Source organism: Macrobrachium nipponense, chromosome 38 (genome assembly GCF_015104395.2).
Source record: "Macrobrachium nipponense isolate FS-2020 chromosome 38, ASM1510439v2, whole genome shotgun sequence".
Lineage (NCBI taxonomy): Eukaryota > Metazoa > Arthropoda > Malacostraca > Decapoda > Palaemonidae > Macrobrachium > Macrobrachium nipponense.
The window spans coordinates 60,555,235-60,582,734 of record NC_061098.1 but is presented as its reverse complement, the minus strand read 5'-3'; positions in this window follow the sequence as shown (position 1 = coordinate 60,582,734).

Genomic DNA, 27,500 nt, shown 5'->3' with positions numbered 1-27,500 from the left:
ACACTGCGCAGTGGAGTACCATAAGTGAGATTGTGCATCGCTGACATTCAGGAAGTGATTTCCCAAATATTGGTACTGGCAAAGTTGAGTGAGTGGTAATGTTGATCTACTGGGCAGGCACATAACGGGGCAGTCTACCCAGATCTGCAAAGGATTCTTGCAACATGTAAGATTTCACAAGAAAACAACTCTTCGATATTGTAAGAATTAATGTTAATACTGAACTTCAAGTATGAGTAGCAGTTTTCTATTAATGCTAGGATGATATTACACCAAAATCTCACGAGTCTCATAGGGAGACGGGGCTATAGGAATGACGATCTATGAATGGGAATGAGGCGAGAAAACACAGCTGATAAAATAAGAATCAGTACTATGAACAGAGGTGAAGTGCCGACAAAACAAATGTACAATTTCAGTTATGTGCTTAGGACGATTGACGGGCGTAGCTCCGTACCAGGTCGTCGGCCAAGGGACGTGGGTCGCTTGCAGTACTTCACCAGAGAAGAAGAGACAACTTCTTCGTCAATCAGACTCACTGGCAGAGTCTCAACTCAATTCTTGGGTTACTAGACGCTTCAGCAACAAGACGATGTTTAAGGGAAAGCGGTAGGCAGAGTCTTTCAGCAAGATACCGCTTGCGTGTCAAAGTACTGCGACAGAGATGGAGTCGAAGAGAAGCATCAGGTGTTGCCGGTATTCTATCTCGAAGGGAGGGATCTTTCAAAATGGCTAGGGCAGTGTGACATTTTTTGCTCTAAACATGAATGCAAAGGTAAGGGCGTCCGCAGGCCTATATGCGCCCCGAGAGTTGACCCGGCATCCGCAGGTCAAAACACGGTCCAAGTTTGTTGGGGCGATTCGTCTCGTATCCTTTATGTCCATCGCTTATTGCCCACCGTATCCTGAAATGACATTTGAATGACTGTGAGAAGGTGCAAAAATGAGGAGAACAATACAAGTGCAGGTGGCGAGAGAGAGGTCAAGGGATCTGGAGATACAAGGGGGCCTGGAGGGAGAACTCGAGTCTAACAACGATATGGGTCAGGTTAGGTAGGAGGTTGCATTAATAACTGTTTGACAAATGGAAAGGGGGCACAAGTCTCTTGGGATACTTCTAACCCTCTTGTGTTGGGTCTGGTCACAAGCCACCTGCAAGCCCTGAGGGAGCTGACAAGTAATTTATCATCTTGAGACTAATCACAAGGAAAGGCCATACAAGAAACAACCCAGATTGCTTTCCAGAATGCCGAGGTTAATTTTAGTAAGTACAAAACTTATTATGATCTGAAAACATCTGATTGAAAATTTGTGATAGGTGATGAAGTTCTGCTAATTTTACCTTCTGACACTAATAAGCTCTTAACTCAGTGGAAGGGTCCATTTAAGGTGATTGGTAAGAAAGGTCCTGTTGATTACATTATAAAGGTAAGGAATAAACATAAACTCTTCCATGTGAATATGTTGAAAAAGTATTACTGTAGGGCTACTATTAATAATTTGCAAGTGTTTGACGAGGTTACTCCTTTTGAACAGAATGTTTTAATGGGACCTCTGGATTTGGTGCAGGCTGCTATAGTTGTTCAATGTACAGATTCTCTTTTGCCAGTGTTAGATACAGAGTCGAAGACTGAGCCTGATGTGAATCCCTCTCTAACTACAGAACAAAAGGCAGAGTTATCCACATTGTTAGACAGCTTTAAGGATGTTCTTAGTGATATACCTTGTTGTGTTAAAAACTTTAGCCATTCAATACAGTTAACTACCACAGAGCCTGTCAAGAGAAAGCCTTACTCCATTCCTTATCACTTAAGAGAGGTATTTAACAGTGAAGTTGACAAATTGTTAGAGCTTGATATAATTAAGGCATCGGTATCTAACTATTGCTCACCTGTTGTGCTTGTAAAAAAATCTGATGCCAGCTATCGGATGTGTATTGATTTTAGGCAGTTGAATGCTGCAACAGTGTTTGATTGTGAACCTATTCATACTATCGATGAAAATTTAGACAAATTTTCAAATTGCAAATATTTGTCTGAAATTGATCTGGCAAAAGCTAATTACCAGGTTCCAATGGAAGAATCTTGCCGGAAATATACTGCATTCATTACTAATAGGGGGTTATTTCAATTCAAAAGAATGCCATTTGGATTAAGTACTGCCTGTAGTACATATAACCGTCTGATGTGCCAAGTGTTGAAAAATTTAGATCAAGTTAGTTTTTATTTTGATAACATTTATGTTCACTCTAGCTCATGGCTTGAACACTTGGTGGCCCTCGAGAAAGTGTTTGCTAGACTTCGCAGTTGGAACTTAACTTGTGGTCCCTCTAAGTGTCGTTTTGGTTACGAGGTAATTCACTATTTGGGCTACCAGATTGGTAGGAATTCTCTGCAGCCATTACCAGATAAGGTACAGGCAATTGTGGGTTTGCCTTTTCCAAGTAAGAAACGGCAATTACGATCATTTTTAGGGTCTGTTTCCTTCTATAGGAGATTTATTCCACAATTTGGAAGTATTTCTGCCCCTCTGTCTGATTGTTTCAAGAAAAATCAACCCGATATAAGCGGCTGGAATTCTAAGGCGAGAGAGGCATTTGAAATGTTGAAGGAGAAGTTAACTCTTGCGCCTATTTTGCGGTTGCCAGACCTTAGTAAGCCATTTGGTCTGAGAACAGATGCAAGTGATCATGGAATAGGAGGTGCACTATTACAATACGATTCTGAAGGTATGCCATTTCCTATTGCTTATGCCAGTCGCAAGCTGCAACAATCCGAAGTTAAGTACTCAGTCATTGAAAAAGAAACCTTAGCAATTGTTTGGGCTGTGGGAAAGTTCCAACAGTACTTTGTATGGAAGATCGTTCTTTCTAGAGACAGACCACCGTCCTTTGACTTACCTGAGAAATATCAAAGCTCTTAATGCAAGACAGATGCGCTGGAGTCTGCTTCTTCAGGAGTACCAGTTTCAAATATCTTATATCAAAGGATCTGCCAACGTTCTAGCTGATGCATTGTAACGCAATCCTACATATGTTCCATAATTTTCTTTGAAAATTATCTTGGGGTGGAAGAATGTAGAAATTTACATTTTTTATTTTTTGTTAAGATGTTCCAATAATGGTTTAGTTCCAATGTTCATTTGTCATCGTGTTCCCATTCGCCATCTTTCGTTTTGTAGCCGCCGCTGCCTTAGTTCACGGCTGAGACTCGCACAGGGTGGAGGTGAGGGTGGTCTTTGTATTTGTTTATTTCATGTTATTTCAAAAATATAGTGTTTTGAAGCCATTTATATTATGGTACATTGTTAATTTGTTATAGCCAGTCATTGAAAATTAGTGTTGTGTTAAAAATATGTACATTTTGTTTATATATGGCTTTTTGTTTTGTTTTCAGCTTCTGGAGTAGAGGTCCTCTCCAACCTTTACCCACGAAGGATTTAATTTGAAGTGATTTATAAGTCAATTGTTCATATGTTATTGTTCATTTTCAAAATGCTTTGAGAGTGTTATCCGGTGAATTGTGATTTTTTTGGTAAATAAATATTGTTATGGCTTTTTATACAGTTTATGATTGCACCTCGACTTAGGACCATCCCACATGTCATGCTTAGCATGGTTTATTTAATAAAAGTGTTTGAAAAATATTACAATTGCAATGATTAATTAATTAATAAATGAAAACAATTAAGTTAGTCAAACAAATTGTGAATGCAAAATAAAACACAGGATGTATAAGAATATAAAATTCACCACCAAAATGTGAAAAATAAGAAATGGTGAAAAAAAAACACACTTCAAAAGAATTAAACACAGAACATAAAAATTTGCAATGTATAAAAAACGAAATAGTTTCACCAAAACACTGTAAATATGTTTTTAAGTTGCAACTTGAAACTTGTAATAACACATTACTTTGGTGTAACAATTATGTTTCTACTGCAGCTCCAAAATTCACTATATTATTCCAAAAATTCACCATAGTATTCCAAAAAGGTGCCGTTACACACTCGTACGTCTGCTCAGATTCCACAAATAAACACTCAGCAATTAAATAAATCTAAAATCTAAATCGAAAACTTTCGAGTGACCAACCACTAAGTATAAAATCTTTATGTTAATGTAATATCAAAATTCTCTCATACGGAGAGAGAGAGAGAGAGAGAGAGAGAGAGAGAGAGAGAGAGAGAGAGAGAGTTCGGCGCGCTCTTCTTTGCAATGCAAGAGTAAGTCTCAGAATGACATAATTGATCTCTCTTTAAATGGAAACTGGCCAAGATATCTCGGCAACAGAATGCTTGGGCAAAAATTTTGGGAACGAGACACAGCTATTATCTTAAAAATTCTCTTTCAAAACAATTAATAGAGAGAAAGTGGGATTACAATCATAAATAATATTTATTATTACACGGTTTAAGACAATAAGTCTCTTAAAATAAAAGATTCCACTTCTCTTTTGACAAATCGAGAGATATAAGAGTTGATTTATCAGTTAAATAACAAAAGAATCTATATTTTCTTAAATGAAATGAATGGTATCGTAAGCAAAACTTCTAGAAGCTTTTAATATGACGTAACTTTACGGAAAAAATGATGAGATCTTTGTGTGGTTTCTCGACAAAGACACATAAGTCCGAAAAAGTCATGTACGTTGTATGGCTGACAGGATTCCAAATCAAAATGGAGAACTCGTTCCTCTTATCTCAAATGACGACAGCAATTCCCTGCTTCGAATGGACAATGCTAATTTCTCTCTCTCTTTTCACATTCTACGCTATTCCCTAAATTTTAAACACATTATGCAAAATCTGAACATACGTTATTAGAACATATTAACTCTAGGCAAAAACAATACTGAATCTGGAAACATTGCAAATACTTTTACAACATTTCATAGTTTCTGAGGTGAAGGTTATGTATTGCGAAAAGCAACAGCATAAGAATATACATACACACATACATACATACAAACCTCATTCTATATTTTTTACAATATTCCGCCAACCACCTGTGAAGTAACAGCATGAATAAGACGCCTGTATGAAAAAATATCTTATAGATGTTTGAGGAGACGGTCAAACGGTATTCAATAGCAGAGCCTTTGATGCATGCCGAGGCTCTGAGTCCTTAAGTCTCTGAGACTGAAAGTGATACTAACTAATTAGCATCAATTTATCTCTCTCTCTCCTCTCTCTCTCTCTCTCTCTCTCTCTCTCTCTATCTCTCTCTCTCTCTCATTTTATTGCATATTTTTTCTTCCATTTTATTAACTTTCCTTCAGTTTCATTTATCTTCATTAATAATATGGTTACTTATCTTTGCTTAACTTTTTCTTTTACGGTTCATCTATTGACTACATCATCACTAGCATTATTGTTATTGTTATTATTATAATTATTATTATTATCATATTCAATGAACCTTCCATCTTTACATCAACTTAATCACTGATCATTATATTCATCAAAATATTCATTTTGTTTTAGTTTAATCTTATCTTTACCATCATCATCACGGTTATCATCTAATTCACCATTATCATCATCATCCAATCATTTCGCATTTCCCCTTTTCCCTCTTCATCACTATTCACACTATACTACCTTCATCATCATGGGGCATCCTTCTCGTTCCTTCATGTCCGTCACTATAACCATCACTGTCATCTCCTACTGCTCCTTCGACCGCATTGGGCTCCTCTAGCCTCTCTCTCTCTCTCTCTCTCTCTCTCTCTCTCTCTCTCTCTCTCTCTCAGGACACACCACACACTTTTACACACGCGTGCGCGCCAAACACACACACACATCACACATATACACACACTCACACACACACACACACACACACACATATATATATATATACATATATATATATATATATATATTCAAAATTTATATACAAAGGGACAAAACAAAAATTACAGCAGGAATATAAGAGAGAGAGAGAGAGAGAGAGAGAGAGAGAGAGAGAGAGAGTATTTAGAAGTGGTATGGTCATGTTCATGTAAACTATGATAGTAACGAATTTATTCATTCTTATTGAATGCACTAGTAAACATAAATTCATACACAAAAATAGAACATTACTCACAGCGTAATTGATAACAGCTGAGTGAGAGGAGACGAAATATAAATAAATAAATAAATAAATAAATGATACTCCCATCGTGTTGTCAATGAATTCGTGTTCAGAGAAGATAAGTGATGCTTCAGGATTACTTCCGAAGCGTGGACAAACTGGAATATTGGAACATGTAGTGATGCTTATTAAATTTAGATTATTTTTCATACTTACTCATATCTGCCTTACAAATAGTAAAAGCTTGTAAGAGAACAAAAAGAAAACATTCACCTTTCTTTAAAACAGTAGCTGATTCTTTCCACAGAAGTGTCAAAGCTTTTATCATCTATCATATTTTCTCTCAGAACAGAAACGAACACAACATTTGTAAGACAAATGTTTAATAATATATATAAATTCCACTTTTTATGGAATCTTTCATTGTACTCAGAGACATTTGTACATCTCATCAACTGTTGAGAAACCAGTTTTTTTTTACAACATATACCTGATCTTTGTTTGCTAGGTACTCGGTTAAACTTAATATTGAATTTCAGCTCATCTTATAGCTATATAGAGACTGTACAAAATAAAGTTAGGTGGATATTTCATTAACATCAGGTGCTTTTATATTATTTAATGTCATTATCACTTAAAATGTAAATTTCATAATCACGCCCTCGGGTCTTCTTAGCAACTGAATTGTTAAAATTCCATTAATTTCTTAGTTCCATTCCTCTCAAACATGTTCTTACTCTTATCAAAACTGAACAAGGAGAGAGAACAGAAGGCCTGGCCAAGATGCAGCAAGAGACTACAGGTAAATACAGTCAACAGAAGTAGAAAGAACTAGAATTTCCCGCTTCAATTTTCAGATCTGAAGGGTTGCTAATCAAAGATTTAGGATTTGGCTCATAGAAAATTATCCCAATATTTAGTCCCTACCCCTAATTGAACATTCATTTCCATTTCTGATTCTCCTTTCCTCCAGACATTCTTCTCCTTGAAATACCTGTTAACATTCCATTTAAATTAACATTTCCTTAAAGCTCACTCGTTTCTCTCCTTCCCATTATTATTTCCTCAGTCTCCTACTGTGTCCAAAATTAGCCTCCCTTTTCTACCTGGCAACTGGAGCTCACAGGAAAACACTCTCTCTTCCTTGGGTTAAAAGCTCTTCTGTTCCGTATGTGGCAATCAGTTTCTTTTTCTCTCTCTCTCTCCATGTGTCTGTGTCATAATTATTGTGCCAATATCTCAAAATAAATATATGTCCTTGGACAACCTTCTAGATACTTTGTCCTCGGTCTCGTTTTTTCGTAAGATCTTTTGTCCTTAGTCTTAACAGCGCCAATCTTTTGCCTTCTCTTATAACGCATCATTTATTTCACAAGTCCTGATATACACATAACACAGTTCTCTACATTTTATATTCTCCTTGTTAGGAACGTAATCTATTTTAAATTACACTTATCTCTCACTGGCTCCGCCCACAGAAACAAACGCACACAGGAACACAACGTTCGAGGAATTTTCCGTGCAAACTCAGGTTTTGTCAGTGTGACTTCTGAGACAGTAGATTCTTCTTAACAAAAAACATTGACTTTTGTTTCTGCGAGAGCTAATGCTGATATTTATTATTTCAAAGAATGTCATTCTTCACCACATCTATCTATCAATTTATATATATATATATATATATCGTATATATATATATATATATATATATATATATATATATATATATATATATATATATATATATATATATATATATATATATATATATATTATATTTTATATATATATATATATATATATATATATATATATATATATATATATATATATATGCATGTATTTATATAATTAAAGGTTCTAGCATGCTAAAATATGTACATGCACAAAACCACACTTAAATAAAACAAAAATAGAATAGCATTAGAACGTAAAAACCTCACACTGACATAACCAAGACACACATCCTTCCTTGATATATGCAAATAAAAATATAGACACATTTGCATACAGTGGCACTCAAGGATAAAAAAGGTTACAAAGCTTAAACAAGTCTGAGACATTACTTGCAGGAATCTGATTTAAAAGGTTGGCTTCTGTTCACTCCTAGGAGCTGTATCTTATCAAATATTCCCAATGGAGTTTGTAAGACGTTCCTTATGCAAATAAGACGTTCTGTTATATCTCATATCTCACGGAAGCTCTTCGAAATATTTTCTCAGCAGCGCAATTATAATAATAATAATAATAATAATATAATAATAATAAATATAAATAAAGCGCCAATTAATAATCAATAATAATAATAAAATAATAATAATAATGATAATAATAATATCCTTTATTTCAGCTCAGGGACACATGCAGAGATAAACATTAAAAGAAACACACAGTATACAAAATTAAAGTACACCGGATAAGAAGTAATTATTATAAACGGCTGCAACCAAACAGCTGTTGCTTAGTGGAATAATAATAATAATAATAATAATAATAATAATAATAATAATAATAATAATAATAATAATAATAATGTTCATGGACGACACGGTAAGAGCTTCAAGGAAATAGATACCCTAATCCAGACTGTAAGGATTGTATCTGGGGACATCAGGATGGAGTTTGGAATAGAAAAATGTGCCTTAGTCAATATACAAAAGGGCAAAGTAACAAGGACTGAAGGGATAAAGCTACCTGATGGGAACAACATCAAACACATAGATGAGACGGGATACAAATACCTGGGAATAATGGAAGGAGGGGATATAAAACATCAAGAGATGAAGGACACGATCAGGAAAGAGTATATGCAGAGACTCAAGGCGATACTCAAGTCAAAACTCCACGTCGGAAATATGATAAAAGCCATAAACACATGGGCAGTGCCAGTCATCAGACACAGCGCAGGAATAGTGGAATGGACGAAGGCAGAACTTCGCAGCATAGACCAGAAAACGAGGAAATATATGACAATACACAAAGCACTACACCCAAGAGCAAATACGGACAGACTATACATAACACGAAAGGAAGGAGGGAGGGGACTACTAAGCATAGAAGACTGCGTCAACATCGAGAACAGAGCACTGGGGCAATATATGAAGACCAGTGAAGACGAGTGGCTCAAGAGTGCATGGGAAGAAGGACTGATAAAAGTAGACGATGACCCAGAAATATACAGAGACAGTAGAAAGACAAGCAGAACAGAGGAATGGCACAACTAACCAATGCACGGACAATACATGAGACAGACTAAAGAACTAGCCAGCGATGACACGTGGCAATGGTTACAGAGGGGAGAGCTAAAGAAGGAAACTGAAGGAATGATAACGGCGGCACAAGATCAGGCCCTAAGAACCAGATATGTCCAAAGAACGATAGATGGAAATGACATCTCTTCCATATGTAGGAAGTGCAATACGAAAAATGAGACCATAAACCACATAGCAAGCGAATGTCCGGCACTTGCACAGAACCAGTACAAAAAGAGGCATGATTCAGTAGCAAAAGCCCTCCACTGGAGCTACCTTGCAGTAATAAATGGTACGAACACCAACCTGAAGGAGCGATAGAAAACGATCAGGCAAAGATCCTCTTGGACTATGGTATCAGAACAGATAAGGTGATACGTGCAAATAGACCAGACGTGACGTTGATTGACAAAATCAAGAAGAAAGTATCACTCATTGATGTCGCAATACCATGGGACACCAGAGTTGAAGAGAAAGAAAGGGAAAAAATGGATAAGTATCAAGACCTGAAAATAGAAATAAGAACGATATGGGATATGCCAGTGGAAATTGTACCCATAATCATAGGAACATCAGGCACGATCCCAAGATCCCTGAAAAGGAATCCGGAAAAACTAGAGGCTGAAGTAGCTCCAGGACTCATGCAGAAGAGTGTGGTCCTAGAAACGGCGCACATAGTAAGAAAACTGATTGACTCCGAAGGAGGCAGGATGCAACCCGGAACCCCACACTATAAATACCACCCAGTCGAATTAGAGGACTGTGATAGAGCAAAAAAAAAAAAAAAAAAAAAAAAAAAAAGATAAAAATAATAAATATACGTGATGCACAGGTATTTATAACAGCTGCGGCATAGACAATCGGTGGGTTGGTCATTAGGCAAGGATTTTAATTGGTCGTCCCTGAGTCGTTGAGATCTACGTAGGTCCATCTCGAAACCCTTATCAAGGATCCCTTGCAAATGGCATGTCAAGCCTAAAAGAGGATCCACGTACCTAGCTGCTTCCTATATACGTATTGAATATCAGCTAACAATTCATCGTTTAGATTGAACATGTTTATATATTGGCTTAAAAATAAGTTCTTCAGTAACTTTGGAGAGCACAGAGGGAATAGAGAGCGGCATGTATTTACTGCAGTCAGCAGATATACCACTCTTTAGAACAAGCACTGTATTACTAAGCTTGTCGTCATCCGCAAGATACTACGTCGACATAAAATTCTATAGAATCGGTAATAATTTCAAGTTTCCTCTTGAAGGAATTATTGTATTTCTCTCGGCGCTCAACAAAAATGGTGTCATTTTCGTTTGAAAGATTTCGTCACCATGCATTGGATTTGTTCTCTTTTTTGTCATGGTAGGCTCGTCTACAATTATTAACAAATCACGGCTTGTCATCTGTCCTAAATTTGATTACCTTTCTAAGGACATATCTTATTAAAATAGCCATCAGCATTTCATTTTACTTCTTGGGATCAGGATACAATATAGCATCTGAATTATTAAGTGCCTGAGAAGCTTCAGTAATGAAATCCCAATTAGCTCTGGATTTCAATCAGACCATTTTTCCAATGCTGGAATTAGGAATATCCTGAGTGACAGCTATGTCATCTCAATGGCGCAGTGATCAGAAGTGCCTATACATTCACAGACCTTGGACTTCTCAACAACTGGAACATCTGTGAATAATCTACTACCAGAAAAGTTTGTGGGTTCCTCAATTAAACGGACAAAATCGGAGGATTTACAGAACTCAAGAGCAGACCGGCCATGTTGATCTGTAGAATTTGAATTTAGCCACTTATTGTGCTTTGCATTACAGTCGCCACAATAACGAATGAAGCTTTTGAATCCTGTGACTGAGTCATAAATAGAATCGTCGCTATTTAGATTACGGTTAACAGCAAATGCATAGACATTGTAGAACTTACTGAAAGAAAGAAACTTCGCGATATAGTCAGGGGCACCAAACCCGTGGATCAAAAACTCGAACTTTGGCTCGTTACTACTAATAAGTCTCAGATTTCAAAAAAGAAAGAAAGAAAAAAAAATCCTAGTTACAGGCACAACTCTGAAGATCAAGAAAATTTTGACCTTAAGCCCCGAATATTTGAGTGAAGTACTTTGCAATTTTTCTTGCTGTAATGAGTAACAGGCCCAGGGTTCAGCTCAATGTCTCCCGAAAGAATTAAAATTTTAAATTAACAACATAATATTACAATAAAACTAATAATAAATACAGCTATAACATTATGTTGGAATGCACTAAAAAGGTTGTAGGTTTCTCCATTCTTATTACTTTAAATAGATTTTATTTACTACTTTAAGACGCTAGATAATGTCACACTGCATTATTTTATGTATTTGATTCACGTGTTGGATTTTAAATATTCCAGAACATATGGCAAATTACATTTATGTTGCAAGGTAGCATAAATATTTATGTACACACACACACACACAAACACTATTTTGCTATCCTGTATCCTATACTGATGACCTATGTAACTTCCCTCTCCGAATCCTTGAATCGAGCTTACTCCTCATGAATTCACCTCAAGTTTCTCAAGCAGTCCCTAGAAGAACAAATTCCTCCGAAATCTCTGATGCCAGCACGTCTACGGAAGTATGATGATCATACTCTTAATGAATTTAGCCGGATAATTTTCAAGAAACACAACGAAACAACCAGGAGAGAAGAAAAGTAATTTTTCAAGGAAATCTCTATCGTGGAAAGAAGTTTCCATAGTGCTATTCCAAGTGAGTATAAATGTTCCCTACCGGGTGAAATATGAGGGAATCTTAGACAGAAAAGGGACCAGCTTCAATCCAAATGGACAAAGAATGAAAAAAAAAAAAAAAAACAAAAAAAACAACAAGACTGTGTAGTGAATTTATCAACAAAAAGTATCGGTGAGGATGTTATATGCGGTTTAGGCTATGTTGTAATTTCAACCAAGCCAACTGCATTATCTATAGCGTCATCTGTTAATGCCTTTGAAAAATTCAGTAACCTTTGACAACAACAGTATGACAAAATAAAAGGGATCATATATTCAGTAATGAAATTTCCATATAAAAAGAATTTCCCGGCATGTTATAGAGATGCCTTGGGTTGAGTTGAAAAAGGATAAAACCATACATAACTAAGGCGGATAAATCCAACACCGTAGTAATTATGGATAAAGGATTTTGTATATAAAAAATGGAAGAACTGTTATGTGACAGTGATACTTAAAACTAAACAAGAACCCTTTAGAAAAAGTAATACAATCTTTCGATAGTAAACTAAAAAGCATTCTGAAAAACAACAAAAGTCTTATAAATCATTTTTTAACGAATTCACCTTCTTTGCCGTATCTGTATGGGATGGTGAAAGCACACAAAGAAAATAACTCTATGAGATCAATAATTACATCTGTTGGTTCCGTAACTTATAATTTATCATAATATCTATGAAAATTATTGTCACCATTGCTTGGAACTATTTCTGGTACCCATCTTATTAATTTTTTAGATTTGACTGACAAAATCGGTTAATGAGTTTTGATGTATGTTCCTTATCCACTAAAGTTCCTATTGACTCGGTATTGGAATACCCTAAAGATGAATTTGTCACTAATAATTAGTCAGGTCATAGAATTAGCAAGATTATGCACGTGATTGTAATTCTATTTTCAATGGGGAATATTTTAAACAAACTTTTGGTATGACAATGGGAAACTCACTTTCGCCTGCTATTTCAAATTTATATATGGAGGTTTTTGAACACCTATACATCCCCAAGATTTTCCATTTTCCTGTGACATGGTTTCGTTATGTTGATGATGTTTTAGCCATCACCCAAAGATTTCGATGTTAATGGGTGAATAATTTTAATGTAAGTTAAGGATTATTTTATTTTAACATGGTCATAAAACATATGCTCCAGAAAGAATTGAAAGATAGGATAAAGGGGATTACCAATGAGTAGATTTCGATTTTAATATGTTGACTGTTCTGTGACCTCCCAACCTTTTTGTACTCCCTTATGACTTGCACCCACCAAATATAATAGGCCTTTGCCTCTGTATATCTTTTTCACCTGCACATTGTATAATGAATAACGGGCTGCTTTATAAGCAAGAGCCCGTGCTGGCAAAAAGCCAGCTTAATCTTCAACAACAACAATAACAACAACGGTATATCTTTAGTTGTAGTGACCATGTCTTGGTAATGAGACGAAAGTACTTAGCATCTCCAGTGTTTCAATTTTCCTTCGTCTGTAACTTTGTTCATATATATATATATAATATATATACTATATATAATATATATATATATATACGTGATATATATATATACAGATATAATATATATAATATATTTTGTATATAATATACATATATATATATATATATATATATATATATAATATATATATATATATATATATATATTATAATAATAATAAAAGGTCTCTCTCTTCAGGTAGGTAATGAATGAGAAAAGTTACAGAAAAGGGATAATTTATACCAATACACAGGTAGCACATTTCACTAAGTCACCCCATTGACAATTTCTCTTTAATGTTCTTCAGTACTGGTTGAAGGAAGATTTTATCTATGATATCTGAATCCCAGGCTGCCCTTTGAGATGTTCATTACCTGTCTTTGTCTAATCAAGGCTGACTCTATCATCTGGCTTTTGTACCGACATTTGCTGCTATGAATTATGCGTGACTAATTCTGGCTTATTCTGTGGTTATGGTTATATATATGGTTAAAAATAGTTGAGCTCTGTTGTCCATACCGAACTGATCGTTCATGTAATCTGGGGAAGTGAATTTCCTGTCAAACCGATGTAAGATTGGTCACAGCCCAGGCTTGGGATTTTGTATACGCCTGTGTCTTTGGGGATTGCCTTGTGTTGGATTTTAATTAGGGATTTGGCAAAGGCAAAATAGTTAGATTTTCCTAGGGTCTGGGTCACCTTAATCCTGTCCAGGTGTGGCATTTTTATTTTATTGTTGGGTTTCTCTTTGTTCTTGTCTTGAAGGTGCCGGTAGGAAATTATGTTTGCTTTATGAATCACTTTCTCAATAATATGGTCAGGATACCTTAGAGACGAAAGCTGCTTATGAATTAGTTCAAATTCCTTTTCCAGGAAATCTGGGGAACAAATTCGTAAGGCTCTTAAGAATAGGTCGCTGTCTACGCCTATCATAATAACTAAAGTAGTGAATGTATGAAAGCGAGAATGTGGTTTTCTGTATGTGGAAAATTTGTATTGTCGTGTTTCTAATAATCAAAACATCAAGAAAAAGAATTTTGTTTTCTGTTTCCCATTCAACTTTGAATTTGATGCTGGGCACTAATGCGTTTAATTTTGAAAGGAATTCGTTGAAATTGCCCCACCTATTATCCCAAAAAGTTAGATTATCATCTACATATCTCATCTACAGCATGTGTTTGGGTTTTATTGCATTAATTACTATAGTTTCAAAGTATTCCATGTACAGACTGGCTAAATCGGAATGCTCTTAAAGTGAAAATTATTCAAGATTTCTCGCCATTAAAATGAAATGTAGGCCAAGCCTTTTTCCTTCATGTGCCCGTAGGCTTCAATTTCAAACCATGAGACTTGCTTTATATTAAATATTTGAGATATCTTTGAATGACAGAGAGAGAGAGAGAGAGAGAGAGAAACGATACTTCAAGCTGTAATTTATATATACACGGAGTACACAGGATTGTGAAAGTAAAATACTACTACTACCACAAATTGACTTTTTTCCTAATAATACAACAGATACCTCGCTGTTATTTAAGGAGAGAGAGAGAGAAAGAGAGAGAGAGAGAGAGAGAGAGAGAGAGAGAGAGAGAGAGAGAGAGAGAGAGAGAGAGACGTTACTCTAAGCTGTAATTCATACATGCACAAAATGCATAGCATTGTGTAAAGTGAAATACTACTGCCACTAATATAAATTACCTTAATTGCTTTATTATTGACAATTATTTCTAATGCTACAGCTGACACCTCGCTGTATTCAAAACGAAAAGTAACTAGCATGCAATTATTGCAATACCAATTTTTTTCCAGCGTAAATACAGGTTAATAAACACATTTGGCCAATATACAGGCCACTCATATTATTCGAGCGTTTATTATCATTGATTATTTATATTCCTTTCCATTTAAAGTTCCTTTGTATGTAAAGAGCTCAATATTATCTCTTCTGCAACAATAAAGATACATATATATTTTGGGTCATGGGTCCATTTGAAGCATAAATTTACGAATTTTTTCAAAGAAGTCTGAGAAAATGGGAAAAAATAAACTGTATGAAATGAGAAAATACAATTAAGGAATTTTAATGAGAATGAATGAGAAATGAATACAAAAATAATGTACATTTGATTACAGAAACCATTCAGTTAAAAAAGTCAGCAGTTCAAATTTCACAAGCAAACTGTTGAGTGGCAAACTGAAGGAATTGATAATAATTTTTTTTTTTAATCTTCAACCTAATATCGTTAGTCTTCAGGTGTCCTTGGGTGGTAGAACCAGTCATTTAAAACCACGTATGCCATTATATAACTAAGCAAGTATAGAAAATAAAATTAGACACAAAAAGAGATACAAAAATATACATACATACATACATACATACATACATTCGCAAAAAATAATCCTGTAGAAAATCCTTAAACCATCACATTTACCTTCTCTGGAGAGGTAACATATTTATCTCCATGGACTCCCTTCCTTCCAACCCCAGTATAAAGAAACATTTAAGCGGGCAATTCATCACAGTCAACTCCAAGAGAGGTCTTACATTAGAAGGAAGGCGATGAAATGGTCTTGGGGGGGGGGGTCTTTGCTTTTAATGAAAGATCCAGGTATGTTTTATGTATCTCTTTGGCGGTGGGTAAAGTGATTACAAGGGGAGGATGAGATATTGGTCGGATATTGCTATGATTTGGTTGCTAAAATTTGGTGGTTAGCATCATTTTTTGTTTAAGGGAATGAATGGTTTATTGTTGTTGGCAATCTTGACAGGAGTCCTCTCCTATGCCTTCAAAGATAATATTCATTTTTGCATTTTTTTTATTATGAAGGCTTGTCTATTATTAATTATTTCTTCTAATAAAACCTGTCTGTATCAACGTAAACACCACTACTCCTGTTTTGTCTCGATACTGTGATTATAAAAGAAAAATAACACTAATTATATTTGTGGGGTGAATTCGGTTCTCCCACGAGACTGGTTTCCTGGGAATATGATATAATAATAATAATAATAATAATAATAATAATAATAATAATAATAATAATAATAATAATAATAATAATAATAACAATAATAATAATAACATTGAAAGTTACAGGCAGTTAATCAGTACATGCACTGAACATTCGGGCTGTACAGAGAGATAGAAGAAAAAAAAGCAAGGGCATTAAAGTTATAAACAATTTAAAGATACTGGAATTTCCATCTAAGCAGTTTTCCATTTATTCTTGCCAGTTCACTATATTTGTATCCAGTTTTTTCTGGGCTTATTTTGGTCACCAGTATTATTATATAATAATCATGAAATATTTTTTTCTTAAAAATAATTATCTATTGTTAAAATCACCCCATAGTTGACATTACCTTAGGTATCATTATTTGTATTACTGTTATTGAGGCTGCTGCGATTAATTCAATAAGGATTAACATTGCTGTTGCATTTATCATTACAGCTGTTACTATATCTGTTATAATTAAAGATACGCTATATATACGCTATGGGACAGCTACGTAATGTTATGAGTCAAATCAAGGTACACTCACATAAGTACTTTGTCGTAAGGTATGAATATAAACCCAAAGAAAAATACACATGATAGATACTCTTATCTCCTCTTCTTTTCCTCCTCGGTCACCCCCCCCCCCCCCCCAATCCTATCCCTCCTCCTTCTTCTTTCTCTTATTCTTCTTCTTCTTCAGCAGGAAGCAGGCGAGACAGAGACGAATTCGTTAAGTGGGCTGGAAGACGTTTACCGCAGCCCAACATATAACCGAGTGAGGTGTCTTTTAATGTCTCTCCTTTGGCAAACCGAAATCGGTGTCCCGCAGATTGTTAAGTCAAGAGGTCCTGTGTAATTCGGCGTTTCGCCCCTCTTCTAAACGATAGATGATTTACTGATAGGGCGTTTCCATTTGTTGTGATCCATGGCCAGCGTCTTACCCTGGAAAGATTGGCGTATGGGTAGAAAGGACTTAGTACTGTTTTTTGTTGATGGAGTGGTTAACAACAACAACAACAACAACAATAATAATAATAATAATAATAATAATAATAATAATAATAATAATAATAATAATAGTACGTAATAATATTATACAATTATTTTTTAGCTAGAGACCTTCTGTAGATGCCTAATTCCGGTACAATTTGCTTAGAAGGGATTAATAAACCTCAACTCTCAATAATAATAATAATAATAATAATAATAATAATAATAATAATAATAATAATAATAATAATAATAATACTTATTATTATTATTATTATTATTATTATTATTATTATTATTGTACTTAGGAAGCAGACCCTCTCTCAAGCATACTTTATTAAAAGTAATGGCTACTTCAGCAGCGTTACACTTGTAGAGATTCTTCTCTATTTTGCGAATAGCGGCTTTTTCCGTGCTACTTAAACAGGCTAGTAGAGCGCCTATAGAGGTCATGGTAAAATACAGGGTCAAAATAGGTGTATATATTTGAATTTTACAGATAAACTATGATACCATAGTCATCAAAGTCATTAACGATTTTCTCTCTCTCTCTCTCTCTCTCTCTCTTTCTTAAAGCGAGCTTTCGTCTGGAGCTGCCAGACACCTCGGGTGGTGGGAACTGAGGGTGGACTGATCTTGGTGCGGTGTCCGTCCTCCTTATATCTGTGGCTGACAGCAGGGGTCTGCCCCATGCTTGTCTCCTATTGGCTGGTGGCGGTGAGTCTTGTTTTTCATTGGCTGCCTGAGCCAGGTCTCAAGCCACTTTCTTCGGGCCGATGGTTGCGTTGCAGCATATCCTGCAGCCGCCTGGACCTCCTAAGCGGCGCTGTAACAGAAAGTGGCTTGAGACCTGGCTCAGGCAGCCAATGAAAACAAGACTCACCGCCACCAGCCAATAGGAGACAAGCATGGGGCAGACCCCGTGCTGTCAACCACAGATATAAGGAGGACGGACACCGCACCAAGATCAGTCCACCCTCGAGCTTCCCAGCCCGAGGATGTTCTTGGCAGCTCCAGACGAAAGCTCGCTTAAGAAAGAGAGAGAGAGAGAGAGAGAGAGAGAGAAAATCGTTAATGACTTTGATGACTATGGTATCATATTTATCTGTAAAATTCAAATATATACACCTATTTTGACCCTGTATTTTACCATGACCTCTATAGGCGCTCTACTAGCCTGTTTTAAGTAGCACGGAAAAAGCCGCTATTCGCAAAATAGAGAAGAATCTCTACAAGTGTAACGCTGCTGAAGTAGCCATTACTTTTAATAAAGTATTATTATTATTATTATTATTATTATTATTATATTATTATTATTATTTATTATATTATTATTATTATTTCAGAACAACAGAAGCTCCATTCCCAAACTTCTGAATACGGAGATAGATTTTCTTTAAAAAACCCACAACAGTAAACAAGGCAAACCCTTAGAGGGAACCACATATCTGTCTATCTATCTATCTATCTATCTATCTATCTATCTATCTATCTATCTATATATATATATATATATATATGTATGTGTGTGTATTATATATAAATATATATATATATATTATATTAATATATCATAGATAGATATATATAGATACATAGATAGATATATGGTTCCCTCTAAGGTTAGGTCAAAAGAGTAGCTTTTGCCTTGTTTACTGTTGTGGACTTTTAAAGAAATATCTATCTCTTTATTCAGAAGTTTGGGAATGGAGCTTCTGTTGTTCTGAAATAATAATAATAATAATAATAATAATAATAATAATAATAATAATAATAATAATAATCAGCAGTGCCAGTAATCAGATACAGCACAGGAATAGTGGAATGGACGAAGGCAGAACTCCGCAGCATAGATCAGAAAACCAGGAAACATATGACAATACACAAAGCACTACACCCAAGAGCAAATACGGACAGACTATACATAACACGAAAGGAAGGAGGGAGAGGACTACTAAGTATAGAGTACTGCGTCAACATCGAGAACAGAGCACTGGGGCAATATATGAAAACCAGTGAAGACGAGTGGCTAAAGAGTGCAAAGATCCTCTGGGACTATGGTATCAGAACGTATAGGGTGATACGTGCAAATAGACCAGACGTGACGTTGATTGACAAAGTCAAGAAGAAAGTATCACTCATTGATGTCGCAATACCATGGGACACCAGAGTTGAAGAGGTAGAGAGGGAAAAAATGGATAAGTATCAAGATCTGAAAATAGAAATAAGAAGAATATGGGATATGCCAGTGGAAATCGTACCCATAATCATAGGAGCACTAGGCACGATCCCAAGATCCCTGAAAAGGAATTTAGAAAAACTAGACGTAGTGTGATCCTAGAAACAGCGCACATAGTAAGAAAAGCGATGGACTCCTAAGGAGGCAGGATGCAACCCGGAACCCCACACTATAAATACCACCCAGTCGAATTGGAGGACTGTGATAGAGCAAAAAAAAAAAAAAAAAAGAAAAAACAATAACTATTTATATTATATTATTATTATTATTATTTATTATTATTATTATTATTATTATTATTATTATTATTATTATTGAGAGTTGAGGCTCATTCTTCCTTTTTAAGCAAATTTTACCGAAATTAGGCATCGATAGACGGTTTCTAGCTAAAATAATAATTGTATACTCCTATTACTAAGTACTACTACTACTACTACTATTATCATTATTATTATTGTAAATATATATATATTATATATATATATATATATATATATATATATATATATTATATAATAGAGAGAGAGAGAGGGAGAGAGAGAGAGAGTCTCAGAACCTTCCCTCCCTACCCCACGAAAAAAAAATAGTCCTCCTATTTAAGAATGACCGGAAAAAGATCTCCGGAAAGAAAAAAAAAAAAAGAGAAAAGGACAGTGGCTGCTCACCACAGGACATCTGTCTTACCCTTGGTCTCTGTGACTAAGTCGACCGCCATGGGCAAATGATGTTGTCAGACATAATGGACAAAAAAAAAACCAGGGGTGTTTTTACGGTTCTGTTGGGCAGGAGAATGCAGGGAGGTTACCCAGGGACCCACCAGGGGACCCCCAGGGACCGCCAGGGGGCTTCCCTAAAGAGACGCTCTAGAGACCCTTTTGTTTCTCGTGGGCCATAAATTTCGGACAGCTTTCCTACAGGTTTGTGGATGTTTGGTTTCTCTTAAGAATAAAAAAGTCATCAGCGGTGGTGCTCTAAGGAGCTGACTGTCCCTTATTACAGGGTTTGTAGGAGAAAGAGAGACGTTTTACTTTGTTTTATTTTTTTTTATAACTTTTTATTTCTAAAAGAAAGTTGGGTCGGTGTCGATATGTTAAAGGGAGAATTATCATGTTAAGATAAGTTGGAAGTCTGGGCTGCCCTCGCCACGATCTGGTAAAGATAAGGACATGAAGTTCCCTGTTTATGTCTGTGTGTGTGTGTGTGTGTTTTAAGTTGCATTTTACGTTTAGTTGCATAAGTATGGCAAAATTAAAAGCATTCATTTATTATACTTCTGTAGATTTAATTCTATTCCCACTAGTACTGCAGGACTGTTACACGTAAGTTGCTATAGTGTTTACTTTCTTTCGGTTTTACTAGATACATTACTTATATCATTATCATTTTATTATCATAATCTTCATTATTAGTAAAAGTGTAAAATCGTTTTGAAACAAAGCAAGCTTATTCACTTGTTGACCTGTAAGAATCTATAATTCCAAATGAGAGTATAAGGAATAACAAGAAAAATTAAGTGCATTTCATGACAATAAAATGAAAAAAAAATTATAGTTCCCTAAAATAATTAACGTAAATAGGCTGTGACCTATGAACATGACACTAATAAATAGCATCCGAGTTTATAATGATAATAATTATAACAATGTGGTGCGGTGGCAGAGTGGTTTAGTTATTCAATGTCCTGGTTAAGCAACATTGGGGCTGGTCATTCGTTGGATGGGTGACTGCTCTCCTTGGCGTTGATTCCTTAGGAAAGGCTTTCACCATTATTTCCTCAGTCTACGCAGGTTTAAATGAGTACCTATCCCCGATGGGATAGGGTCCAGCTATGGGTTAAATAGTAAAAATCAGCAGGAATGGGAAGAAATGAAAGATTAAACGACAACGACGTAAATAGAACCTCTGACAACAGAAAAGCTTCGTCCGGCAGCCAGGTATACAGCCCAATTGAAGAGGAAGACGGTCAGGTACTTGGAGGTCGTCATCCAGCAACTGACCACCACAACGACAGTAACCAGCAGCCAGAGACTGGAGGTACAGAAGCAAACCAGAGGAAAAAATGGACAAGAGAAGAAAATAAGGACATATGGAGATGCTACATCAGAAGCAACCCGATAGAAAGAGGATACAGAAGGAGATTAATCAATATGTGGAATGAGAGAAATAACACCCCCCCCCCCCCCCAAACAGAACAGGGGCTGGCAGATCAAATAAGGAGCATAAAGAAAAAGAACTGGCTCGCCACATCAGAAAGAGGAATGATGAACTACAAAAAACGGCACACGCAGAAACACCGAAGAAGCAACAGAGAGGACAGAATGTTTAGAAAAGATCAGACAATGGATGAAGTCAGGTACAGAAAGAACAAAGATCCCCTCCATTAAAGCCTGCAAAACAAAGAAATTGTGGGAAAAAAAGTGAAGCTAATGAAAAAATGAGTCTTAATAAACAACAGCAGTCTCACAGAAACAAATAACCTGGCATATGTACCAAAACAGCAACCGTTTGGAAGACTCTGGGAAAAACAAATCATGGTGATGAGATCTGACTTGAGTAAACTGAGATGGCAGAAAAGAGGCTAAGAAGCAAGGAAACAAGAAAGCACAGGAGAAGAGACTAAACAACACAATAGAAGATATAAAAAAGAGGATCCATAAGATCCAATGGTACAAGGCAAAAGAAACGGGGAGAATAAAATAAAGTTTCACAGAGATCACGGCAGAAACAATCAGACACCAACTAAAGAAAATTCACAACTAGAAAGCCCCAGGACCCGATGGAGTCCATGGATACTGGCTCAAAATCTTCAAGACCCTACACCCACGAATAGCAGAACGACTCTACATGTGCCCAATGGATGACCATAGGGATGACCATAGCACGGAAAGACAAGAACAAGGGAAATATAGCAAGTAATTACAGGCCTATTACTGCCTACCAATAGTATGGAAGTTACTAACAGGCATCATCAGTGAAAGGCTATACAACTACCTAGTCCTAGAGGATATAAACACCAACAAAAAATGGTAATGAAGAATAGTAAGAGAAGGAAAACCAACCTAAGCATGGCATGGATTGACTACAAGAACGCCTTCGACCTGATACCACACAAGAGGCTACTATAATGACTGAAAATATATGGGGCAGAGGAAAGCACCATCAGCTACCTAAAAAATACAATGCACAACTGGAATACAATACTTACAAGCTCTGGAATAAGACTAGCAGAGGTTAACATCAGGAGATGGATCTTCCAAGGCGACTCACTGTCCCCACTACTCTTTGTAGTAGCCGTGACTCCCATGAAAAATGAAATGTACTGCAGAAGATGGATGCTGGATACTAACTCAAGAAAGGAGCCAACAGAATTAACCATCTGATGTTCATGAACGACATCAAGCTGTATGGTAAGAATATCAAGGAAATAGATATCCTAGTCCAGACTGTATGGATTGTATCTGGGGACATCAAGATGGAGTTTGGAAGAAAAAATGTGCCTTGGTTAACTTAAAAAAAAGGCAAAGTGACAAGGACTGAAGAGATAAAACTTCCAATGGGAATAGCATCAAACACATAGATGAGACAGGATACAAATACTTAGGAATAATAGAAGGGGATGATATAAAACACCAAGAGATGAAGGATATGATCAGGAAAGAATATATGCCGAGTCTGAAGGCGATACTCATGTAAAAAATCAATGTTGGAAATACGATGAAAGGCATGGGCAGTATCAGTAATCAGAGTGGACAAAGGCTGAACTCTGCAGCATAGACCAGAAAACTAGGAAATACATGAACTACACGAAGCACTACACCAAAGAGCAAATATGGACAGACTATACATAGCATAGAAGGAAAGAGGGAGAGGACTATTAACCATAGAAGACTGCATCAACATCGAGGGCAGAGTACTGGGGCAATATCTGAAAACTTGGTGAAAACGACTGTCTCAGGAGTGCATGGGAAGAAGGGCTGATAAAGGTAGAGGAAGACCCAGAAATATAAAGAGACAGGAGAATGACAAACAGAACAGGAGAATGGTACAACAAACCGATGTATGGACAGTACGAGACAGGCTAAAGAACTGGCCAGTGATGAAACATGGCCCTGGCTACAGAGGGGAAAACTCAAGAAGGAAATAGAAGGAATGCTAACAGAAGCATAAGATCAGGCCCTAAGAACCAGATATATTCAAAGAATTATAGATGGAAATAACATCTCACCCATCTGCAGTACGAAAAATGAGACCATTAAGCACATAGCAAGTGAATATCCGGTACTTGCACAGAACAGGTACAAAAAGAGGCAAGAAACACCAGCTACCTTGCAATAAGAAGTGGTACGAGCACCAACCTGAGGGGGTGATAAAAAATGATCAGACAAAGATCCTCTGGGACTATGGTATCAAAACAGATAAGGTGATACGTGCAAATAGACCAGACTTGATGCTGATTGATAAAATCAAGAAGATGAGAAAGAAAGAGAAGAAAAAATTGGCAATAGAAATAAGAAAGATGTAGGATATGCCAGTGTAGATTGTACCCATAATCATAAGGACACTAGGCACTAACCCAAGATCCCTGAAAAGGAAACTGGAAAAATTAGATGCTGAAATAATTCCAGGACTCTTGCGGTGGTGTAGTAGGTAAAGCTTCACTGACGTTCCTGGATTTGAAAAGCTCCATGGGTTCGTGCCCCGGTCCAGGCAAGTCTATTATCGAGAAAAAATTCCCCTTCGGTTAAGCATATATGAAAAATATATTAATTCAGAGGTAGAGCAAATTAGATATTAAAGGACATTGTAGCTCGATATATGTATATGAATCACGGAAATGTGATATGACTTATAGATTGGCTACGTGCTGTCAAAAGCACTACAAACGCTACTGGAGTCGAGGTGGGTTGATGTTGTCTCCAAACCAACTAATTACCTGCGCGCGAAAGGTATTTGAGGGTGAGAGGCGACATGAACTTTTAGCCTCTTGCGGTGGTGTAGTAGGTAAAGCTTCACTGACGTTCCTGGATTTGAAAGGCTCCGTGGGTTTGCGCCCCGGTCCAGGCAAGTCTATTTTCGAGAAAAAATTCCCCTTCGGTTAAGCATATAAGAAAAATATATTAATTCCGAGGTAGAGCGAATTAGATATTGAAGGACATTGTAGCTACCTATATATATATATCTATATATATATATATATATATATATATATATATATATATATATATATATATATATATTTATATATAGATATTATATATATATATATATATAGATATATAATAATATTATATATAATATATTTATATATTATTTTATATTATAATATATATATATATATATAATATATATATATATATATATATATATATATATAACAAAATCCACGAAGGAAAGTGACGCAATGAAGTAACAGCTGCGAGGTCTTTCGACTTCTCGTCATTTATTAAGCAGATTGATATAAAATCGAAAATAAGTTTATGAAGAAAACTTATATAAATGACAGATAGGATTATAAAGGAAAATATGCACCTGGAATCTAGCACGTTTGAAGAATTAGTAGACCTAAAATAAATAAATAAATAAATAAATAAAATGTTATAAAAGTGCAATTCAATAATTCTAATTCTGGTAATTGATAAAATTTTTTGCAAAGTGAACATTTTCATAAAAAAATAGATTAAGCATACAGAACTAAGAAAATAACTATAAGGTAACTAATTCGCTATTAAATCAGTCATTTTTATCTTTAACGTCATTCTTAAACAATTTACTTAGACAAGGGTCCAAATAATACAAGCCCGAGATAAGATTAAAACTACAATTGGAAGTATATTGTACAATGGAAGATTCTAAAAGATTTCGTGAAAATAAATATTTTGCTCTAGCAATCCTCTGAGAGTTTTCACTTAAATAAATGAATATTGCATTGGATGTTTGTTCAGTTTTGATAGATTATGTTATCCTTCACATATACTAGATATTTGCTATAATAAAGCCCACAAAAAGTTCTATAGTGAAAGGAAGATGGAGAAAGAAACCTTATAAGAATATTCTTAGCATGCCCTATTTTGCACTTTTGAAGCCAAAAATAATTTTTAGAATCTTTTAATGTCAACCTTGTTTTTTCTATAATAACACATTAAAGGAATGGTAATAAAAAATAGCCCTAAGGAAAGCAACAACATCATACATAAAATTCCATGTTTGAACTGTCCCCTTTTTTATTTATATTATCCTGTCTAGCAAGGATTTAGAAGTAAGAATGAAACAGCATAAGTATTCTGTCAAAACTGGGCAAATATACAATGCAATAATCGTTCATATAAGTGAAAACTCTCACAGGAGAAACTGGACTGGGATTTCAATGAATGCTAGATCGAAAGATTTCAAATCACAAAATCTTTTAGTCTGTCATTATACTACTTACTTCCAATTGCATTTTTAACCTTGACTCTGGCTTGTATTATTTGAACCCTTGTATACGAAAAATGTTTAAGGATGAATTTAAATGTTTATTGTTTACCAAAATTAGATTGATTGATTTGTACTTTTATAACATTTTATTTATTTATTTTTTGGAGGGTCAGTCACCTCCCCTTATAATCTTTTAATTGTCTAGCCCCTGTTTCTGAGCAGTCGAACTTAATATTTTGTAAACCTGTTATATTGTTGTACCCTGTACTGGGTAGGTCTACTAATTCTACAGGTGTGTTGGATTCCAGGTCCATATTTTCCTTTGTAATCCCTATCTATCATTTATACAAGTTTTCTTTGTAAACTTATTTTCATATTTATATCAGTATGTTTAATAAAGGACGAGAAGTCGAAAGACCTCTCAGATGTTACTCCATTGTTTCACTTTCCTTCGTGATTAAGTTATACATACATACATAACTACATACATACCTACCTACGTACATACATACATACATACATACATACATATATACATACGACTTGCCTTAAAATTACGTCCTTATAATTGCAAGAAATGTCATTAAGATTGTGTAGAACTGTCCTTATTCTTAATACTATATTTTACAAATAAATCTGAAAATGTTGAAATTTTATATTCTTATTCATCATTGGCTGCCTAGATTATATTATCATTCCAATTTTAAACGCAAAGAATGTTGGTTTATCCTAAAAAAGATGATAATAAAGAAAGAGAGAGAGAGAGAGAGAGAGAGAGAGAGAGAGAGAGAGAGAGAGAGAGAGAGAGAGAGAGAATACATGTCAAAATTCGATAGTAATGCTATTCTAAGAATGAATGATCAGTTTATTTTGTCAGCAACTTATTTGATTTGCCTTTTAATATAGAATTTATTATTGAATATGACATAGATATTATCATAGAAGAATAATTTGTTGTAAATATAATGATTAATGACTTCAGTGCTTTACCTTGATGAGCCAACGAAAAATTAACTTCCCGTCAGACAGACTCGGGCAGTTTATCAGAGAGAGCCATAAATATAGATAAAAAAGAAAATGGATACGATATTCATCATAGAAAGCATTTTCATGGGTAACCGTAATATTAGTTTAAACAAGTTAATAGCTTCGTAAACTAGTATTAATAATTAATAAATTGGATAACATTAATAAACTGAATGGTGTTAATAAAATAGAATAATAAATAATTGCGTAAAAAATGCATAATTAAGA